The sequence below is a fragment of the Solanum tuberosum genome, unplaced genomic scaffold (genome assembly GCF_000226075.1).
Source record: "Solanum tuberosum cultivar DM 1-3 516 R44 unplaced genomic scaffold, SolTub_3.0 scf00054, whole genome shotgun sequence".
Taxonomy (NCBI): Eukaryota; Viridiplantae; Streptophyta; class Magnoliopsida; order Solanales; family Solanaceae; genus Solanum; species Solanum tuberosum.
In genome coordinates, this window is record NW_006238980.1 from 1,140,648 (window position 1) to 1,147,842 (window position 7,195).

At 33.7% G+C, this 7,195-nt stretch overlaps 1 long non-coding RNA gene and 1 pseudogene across 5 annotated transcripts; one reads left to right on the forward strand and one right to left on the reverse strand.

Moving 5' to 3' along the window:
* Positions 1 to 547: 547 nt before the first annotated feature.
* LOC102578954 (uncharacterized) lies at positions 548 to 7,188 on the forward strand. 5 transcript variants are annotated; one of them, XR_367042.2, is made up of 6 exons: positions 548 to 841; positions 3,406 to 3,524; positions 3,636 to 3,701; positions 3,862 to 3,929; positions 6,351 to 6,387; positions 7,063 to 7,188. It is a non-coding gene; the product is annotated as an uncharacterized lncRNA (long non-coding RNA). The 5 variants fall into 5 exon arrangements; XR_001473115.1 differs by lacking the exon at positions 6,351 to 6,387; XR_001473114.1 differs by lacking the exon at positions 7,063 to 7,188 and having other exon boundaries at positions 6,351 to 6,463.
* On the reverse strand, positions 1,201 to 2,858 carry LOC107060048 (60S ribosomal protein L15-like; annotated as a pseudogene).
* Positions 7,189 to 7,195: the final 7 nt, after the last annotated feature.

Sequence of the window (7,195 nt, forward strand, 5' to 3'; positions counted from 1 at the left end):
ATTTTAGCGGCAATTTTGTTGGATTTACTGGCTATAAAAATGGACACTACTCGAGCATAACTAACTTTTTTGGATTGGATTTAACCGCTATCTAAATTACCGCAACCAATAGCTTTTAGAACAAATGTGTTTTAGCGGCAATTTAGTTTGTTTTATCATCTATAAAAATGGACGGTACATGAGCATAACTAACCGCTTTGGATTAGATTTAGAAGTCTTTTAAATTGCCGCTAAATCGTCTGAGTTTAAGCAGCAAAAGAGCTTGGCTTTACCGACACTTGTCTGAATGACCGCAAAAGCCATTGCTGACCCCTGATACAACAGCCAAAGTAGACTACAAGAAATTCGACTTTTAGCGACCACTTCATAACGAAAGGATATGTATCCGGTCGTAAAGAGTATATTTATAGCGACAGAATTAATTTTTGGTCGTTAAAAGTCGAATTTCAATTTAATATTATTTAGGAGATAATATGCAAATATTAAAAAACTCAATATCCGGTCGTTAGTATAATAAAAATAGGCAGCTTGTATTTTTCTTCTTATTTTTATACCCATGTCTCTCCACCCCCTTTCTCCTCCCCCAACCCCAAGAAAATAGAAGGTACACTCTATACGGCTCTTCTGATTCAGTTTTGATAAAGAGGAAAATGAGCAAACAAAATACACTCGATGCGCATCTCTTCTTTTCTAGGTTTGATAAGAGTAAAATCAGTCTTTACTTCAGTCTTTTTGGAAAGGAAATCAGCGTGTCTCCACGTTTTTGCATTACACATTCCAGTTCTTTGAAAGGAAAATCGGGCTTCTTTTCTTACTGCTCGTCAATACATGCTTTTTACAGGTTGGTTGTTTCTTTTCAAATTAAGTTTATTTTGTTTGAACTATTAATTGCTTTGTGGAATGCCTAAGTTTGCCCAATTCTTGGTTTATACTGTATACATTATCTAGGTTTTTCCCCTCTTTTTGGTTTTCATGCAATATGCATATATTTGGCTTATTGTATGTACTCATGTGAGCGCTTATGTTAGTATCCTTTATTGAAAATGATGATAAGTTTTGAATAAATTTGTTAATCTGAGGATAATTTTTTTGATAATAGGTTAAAGGAGATGAAATTGAGTTTCTTTAGTGTTTTCAATGTTCTCTTTTTTTGCCAATTATTATTGAATAAATCTGTTAATCTGCTAAATTCTGAGGATAATTTCTCATAATTTTTCTTCCTTTTCATTAAGTTTAAATTAAAGATTGTTCAAAGTTAATAAATATAACAGTATAACATTATCACCTATCATCACATTATCCATCGAGTGAATTGAGTTTCTACCAAGTTGCAGAACTTGATTTCAAAGGAGGACAAAAGGTCTACAGTAGTGAACAATGCAATAAAAAACTCTTGAAAAACTCTTAAGCAGATCAACGATAATGGCCTAGAGACAAAGTCTGCTCCTCTTCCAGGTTTCCATATTGAGGTTCTTGCCTTGTGGTGAAAGTGTCTTCTTCCTCCGGAGACCCCTGGATTTCTTCCCAGCTGAAGTCACTCCACAAAGCTTTCTATGCTTATGCACTGTATTGCAGATCCAGTTGATTCTTGGGTCATTCCTCACAGCAGCATGGGCTGCATCAACCAGGATGACTTTTGTATTTATATGTTGAATCCTCATTGATTCAGTAAGAGTTGAGGACCTTAAGAACACCCAATTTCCTACCAGCATGCTCCTCAGCAACAAATTGTTTACTAATCTGACACTTTAACTAGGTAACAACCTGGTTGGTAGGCTTAACGTACACAATACCCTTTGATACAAGCCTCTTCCTTCCACCACGCTTCACATGAACACGGTAAACCACATAGCCCTGTTTTGATTTGTAACCCAAGTGTCGTGCCTTTTTAGGATGAGTAAGCCTACTGACGCGCACTTTTGATGGAATTTGGCGGTACTCCCATCCCCTGCATATCACCCTCTACAAGAACCTCATCACATCAGACTGCTGCTTCCTTCATAGCTTTGACATGTAAGTGTAGGCACCCATTGTAGTGTCGAAACTCTATACTCTTACTCAGCTGTTCTCGATGAAGTTCTGTTCAAAGTTTATATTGTCTTCCCTACATGTTTTCTAGAGAAAAATATATTTGTAAAGGCTAAGTTACAGATTCCTCTGTGAGATAGGGCAAGATAATAATTCTACTACCTTAATTTTAATTTTAGCATATCATTTTACCAATTAGGTAGACAATGTTGTCTCATAATTTCTGTATTCAAGCCAAGAGCTCAAATTGGTTGCTTCTCTATGGTTGGAGGAGAGTAGTTTTGGAACTTTTATAAAGTACTAGATGATGAATGCCCGTGAGCGCACATGCCCAATATGGTATTAGGCAATATTTAGGCGATAGACATTCCTTATATACACACATATGTTATTTATAGAATACATTTGTGATTGCATATGTAATTCTATTTGCATATTTACATTGTTTTTAGTAGCTACATGTTTTTGTGGAAGCTAGATAGATAGCAGTGGTAGTGCTGTTGTTGTGAGTGTTTAATTCATAGTAAATGTGTAGTGTAGTAAGAATTGAGTATGATAGGTTGTTACGTACCTTTTTGAGGCATTGGGTGTCGTGCATATTCATGTTCAATTTTATTCCAGCTTTTCACACAAGGCAGTGCAAGCGAAGTGCTTGCCATAGAAGAGGGTAGATTAGTTGAGGGGAATGTAACTGTGTTTTCAAGCAGGCCACTATTTTTTAAATTAGCTTTGTTTGCTCGTTGTCGAACCGAAGAAGTTGTTTTTTTGTCTGGTGCCTTTAAGAGGTATAATTCATAATGCCTAGTCTGTTTATTGGCGGCTATACTGCCGGAGATTTGACCTATTTTATCGCTTTACAGGCACAATATGGTACTGTCTAGTGTTTCAAGTTATTCGGAAGAGTTCATAATACAAAATCTTTAATTACATAATCTCAAATTTTGGTATCAACTTTTCTGAACTCTTTAATTATGTAATCTGTAATTTTCTTAAAAGTTCTTGGAGTTGAGAGAAGATTAGAATATAGAGTAACTTGTTCATAAACATCATCTCTAACTCCAAGAGGCTGGGCTTAAGTCCACATACACTCTATCCTCTGAGATCTCACCTAAGGGATTACACTAGGTATGTTATTGTTGTATGTAATTAACTTAAGAAAAAGGAACTGAAAGAGAAAGAGTAAGAAATGTCGATACTAAACCGACCACTTAACTCATGGGATGACAAGTCGTGGGAAGACGTTCACAATGAGGGAAATAGATGAAAGTGTTGTTAGCGATATTTATGAGCACATCAAATTTGTAAATATGAATCTTTTCTTGTTTTATGATTGAGAAGTTGGGGGTTTGATATTTGAGTGTTTTTTTCTTTTTTCAGCATTATCCACTACTGAGAGGGACTTTGTACTGAAATTTTCTGCTTTAGAAATATATAATGAGACAATAGACCTCCAGAATTGTGCGTCTTGCTCACTTCACCAGTTGAATGACCAAGAGGTTTAAAATTTTCTTAATTAATGAGTTCAAATTTCTCTTAACTAGAATTCCCTTAAAAATAATTTTTTCTTGAAACTTTTTGTCTCCTAATGCAAAAAGGTATTATTGTAGAAAAACTAGTGGATGAGATTGTAAATGATGGCCAACATCCGAGGACCTTAATTGGTACCTGTAAAGGTAAGTAAGGTAACATACTTTTGATTAATATTCTTCAGTGATAAATGATTGCATTATCTTATGCATAAAAGAATGTAGCCTTAGAAACCTCAGTATCTATATTTTTAAGTTCAGAATTTTCTCTGACATTGTGGTTAAAAATACTTGTCACTTGTTGCAGCTCAAAAACAGGTGGGTGAAACTTCTCTAAATGATTAAAGCTCAACCTCTCATCAGACAATCAAGCTGGTAAAGATACTGGTCCTATTTCTACTTAGATTAAAAGTATTTGGCATTGTGAAGCTTCTCTGCACATTTGACATAAGATAGATTATGTACATGAAATAGTTAGGTATTCAAGCATGTGAAATTGAACACAAGGATTAAATCATCATATTGAAATCTTTGTTATTTACTTTGTTAGAACACCTGAGCTATGTACTATATGCTAGCTGAATGCAGTAAATCTAATCTACCCAATAACTATAAAAAAATGTCTCTTTAAATTAATCAAGATGTAAAATTATTGTTATATGTGGTTGCAGCCTTTTTCTATGTTGGGACCTGGGAATTCTAAGGTTGCATCACAACAGTTCTTATTTTCATAATGTATATGGAAAAGATCATAGAAACTTGGGAAAAGAAGTGGATGAAATGAGGAAGTATTGAAAATATTATTCTTAATTATATGATCTTATTGAAACTAGGATGAAACTACTGATTATTAATTAAATTAATGACCACATGCCACAATTTTGATGGCTTGCAACTCTTTAATGCTGCATAATTGCCATTATTAAGTGGCCGGTCTTACTTTCAGCACCTCTTGCTCTTTCTCTTCCAGTTTCTTTTTCATTAATTAATTGTATACAACAACAACAACATACTCAGTGTAATCCCACAAGTAAGAAGAATAGAGTGTATCCAAACCTTAGCCCTATCTCTTGGAGTCAAAGAGGTTGTTTATAAAAAAAAGTTAACTTTGTAATCTAATCATTTATCAACTCCAAGATCTTCTAAGAAAATATCAGATTACATAATTATAGAGTTCATATAAGTTGATATCAAAATTTGAGAACACCAGATGATGTACTTACAAATTTTGTAACATGAAATATTAGACAGTACCATATTGTGCTTGTAACTATCTTGTTATCTTCATTATTGTTTAGCCATCTCAAACAACAATGATTAGCATATCAGAGAGGTTGTAATGACATTACCTGATGAATCCATATCAATTAAAATGGCAAGATTATCCCATCACCTACACCAGCCAATTACATATTACTTTCTAATAATCATTTTTCCACTATAATGTGTTGATGGTACTTGTACCGACTTCCTCTCCACCCCTATCACATAGTGTTGTTGTGTTTGTGGCTGAGTGGAATGAGAGAACTACAGAACATAAGATTATAAGGTGCAAATGAGAAGGTTTTATGCACATTAAGGGTGTAAAATGTATAGAAATTCATACAAACAAAGTGAGCTGGAAGGATTTTTAGACTATTACCAATTTAAGGTTCAGATTCGTCCAAGTTTGATGTAATTCCTCTTTTCTTCCTCCTACTCTTCACCAATAAGTTCTTCTTGATAGCTTTGATAACTTTAACTTTTCCACCTTCTACTTTTTAGCACTCTCTTCCTTTCTTCTCCTACCTTTTTTTCAAAAGTTTTCTTCACTCATACAAGTGATTGAAATTCTGGATCTTCATTGATTCCTGTTCTTCATATGATTCCACCAAAATTCATAAAAGCTCCTCTATGAGGATCATGTGTGATGTGAGCAGGTATACCTCATCATTGTTAAATTTGTCAACTCGACAATCTCTATTTTCATTCTTCATCACTTTGGTGTTGTCTTTAGATGTCTTACTCTATTCGTACTGCAACACTTTGATGGTCAAGTTCCATAAGATACTTTGTTCATTACTTGATTTACTGTGAAAGTCTCTAAATTTTTGCTTTCTTTTATATATTAAAGGCGCAGTAAGCTCTTGAGCATCAAAACTACCACCATCATTCCTAAAGGCGAAAGAAGCTACATCGATGATAAAATAAAGAAGACATTGAGAGCTTAATTATGGTCAAAGCTAGCTTAATTCTTTTACGGGAGAGGAATGTGATTTAATATCTAAAATAGAGCATGTGAAACAAAAACAATAATTTTTTAGTTCTCTGTGCACAATTTAAATCTTTGTGTTTGTTTGTTACTTTTCCTGATTGAGAACTACAAACCAACTTGACTTTTGGATTAGAAGGGTGTGAAATGATTTAAATTGAACCTGATTCTTGAATATTGGCAGTATTGAACAAGTTGAAATGTGAAGAAATTTGGGGGTAATTTTTTAGAGTTTTGAACCAAGTTGGACAGAGAATTAAGACAATTGGTTGTCTAGTTTTCAATTTCAGTACTTTTTTTTTTATCCATAGTCTTATATGTACTATTTGAAAATCACTACAAATGTTAATTGAAATTTGAAGTATTGTGTTGAAACCACAAATGTAAATGGAGTTTTAGTATCTGAAATATTTGTGTTGTTGAAAGTTTGATTAGCTGTTGAGATTAGCTTAAAACTTGGTCAAAGAAACACGTATTTACATAATTTTTAACAGGTGAATACTATTGATTTGACATTATTACTTTTTTTTTTTTTTGATGACAAGGGAAACTCGCAGCCGCTATCCTTTGGGTGCTCACAGGGTAAAACCTCCGCTCCTATGCAATAGCTCGCAAACCACATAGGAGAGGTAACCCGCACTAGGCAAGCCTGGTGCGACGAGCTCGACCTAGAAGGCAAACCCCTTGCTTTCACTGGCAAGGGGTTTCGAACTTGAGACCTCCAACATGGAAGTCCCAAGCTCAAACCACTACTTCTCATTTGAAATGATAATTGTTAACTTTGATGAAATTATAAAAAGTACATCTTTTAAAATCAACGGAATATGAGACCAGTATTCATATTATGCTTTACTATGTTTTCCTAAATCATAAATACATATTATATAGTGTACACTTTAGTCAGCTCATGCCCGTGTCTGCTGTGCAACATTCAGTAATCATAACATTTTTTTATTGTTTATACATAAGTTTCTATACTAACAGATAATGAAGTTTATGTGTGCGTATAAAACCTAGGTTCCTGAATAATAGTCTGAAATATCAATCAATTATTCTTTAGGACACATTTCTGTACCTTTGTTTGGAAATCATCTAAATTTATTGGACTATTTTGGTAGATAAAAAACTTATTATTCGCGTGCTTTTTAGAAACCTTAATGTTTTGCATCATTTTTGGTAAATATGTTGAGATCTTCTGTATCTTTTTGAAAAGTTTATTATTTGTTACTAAACTAACATTAACTTGTGTTTTTATAGCTCAAGAATATGAATACGGAGAATCTATCATTCAAGCAAGTAAGGAGAAAATTGAAGTTCAGGAGGGATTTTATTTTAGGGGTGATTTAAACACAATATTTTATTTTATGTATCTATGGTGAGTTTTTTCTTT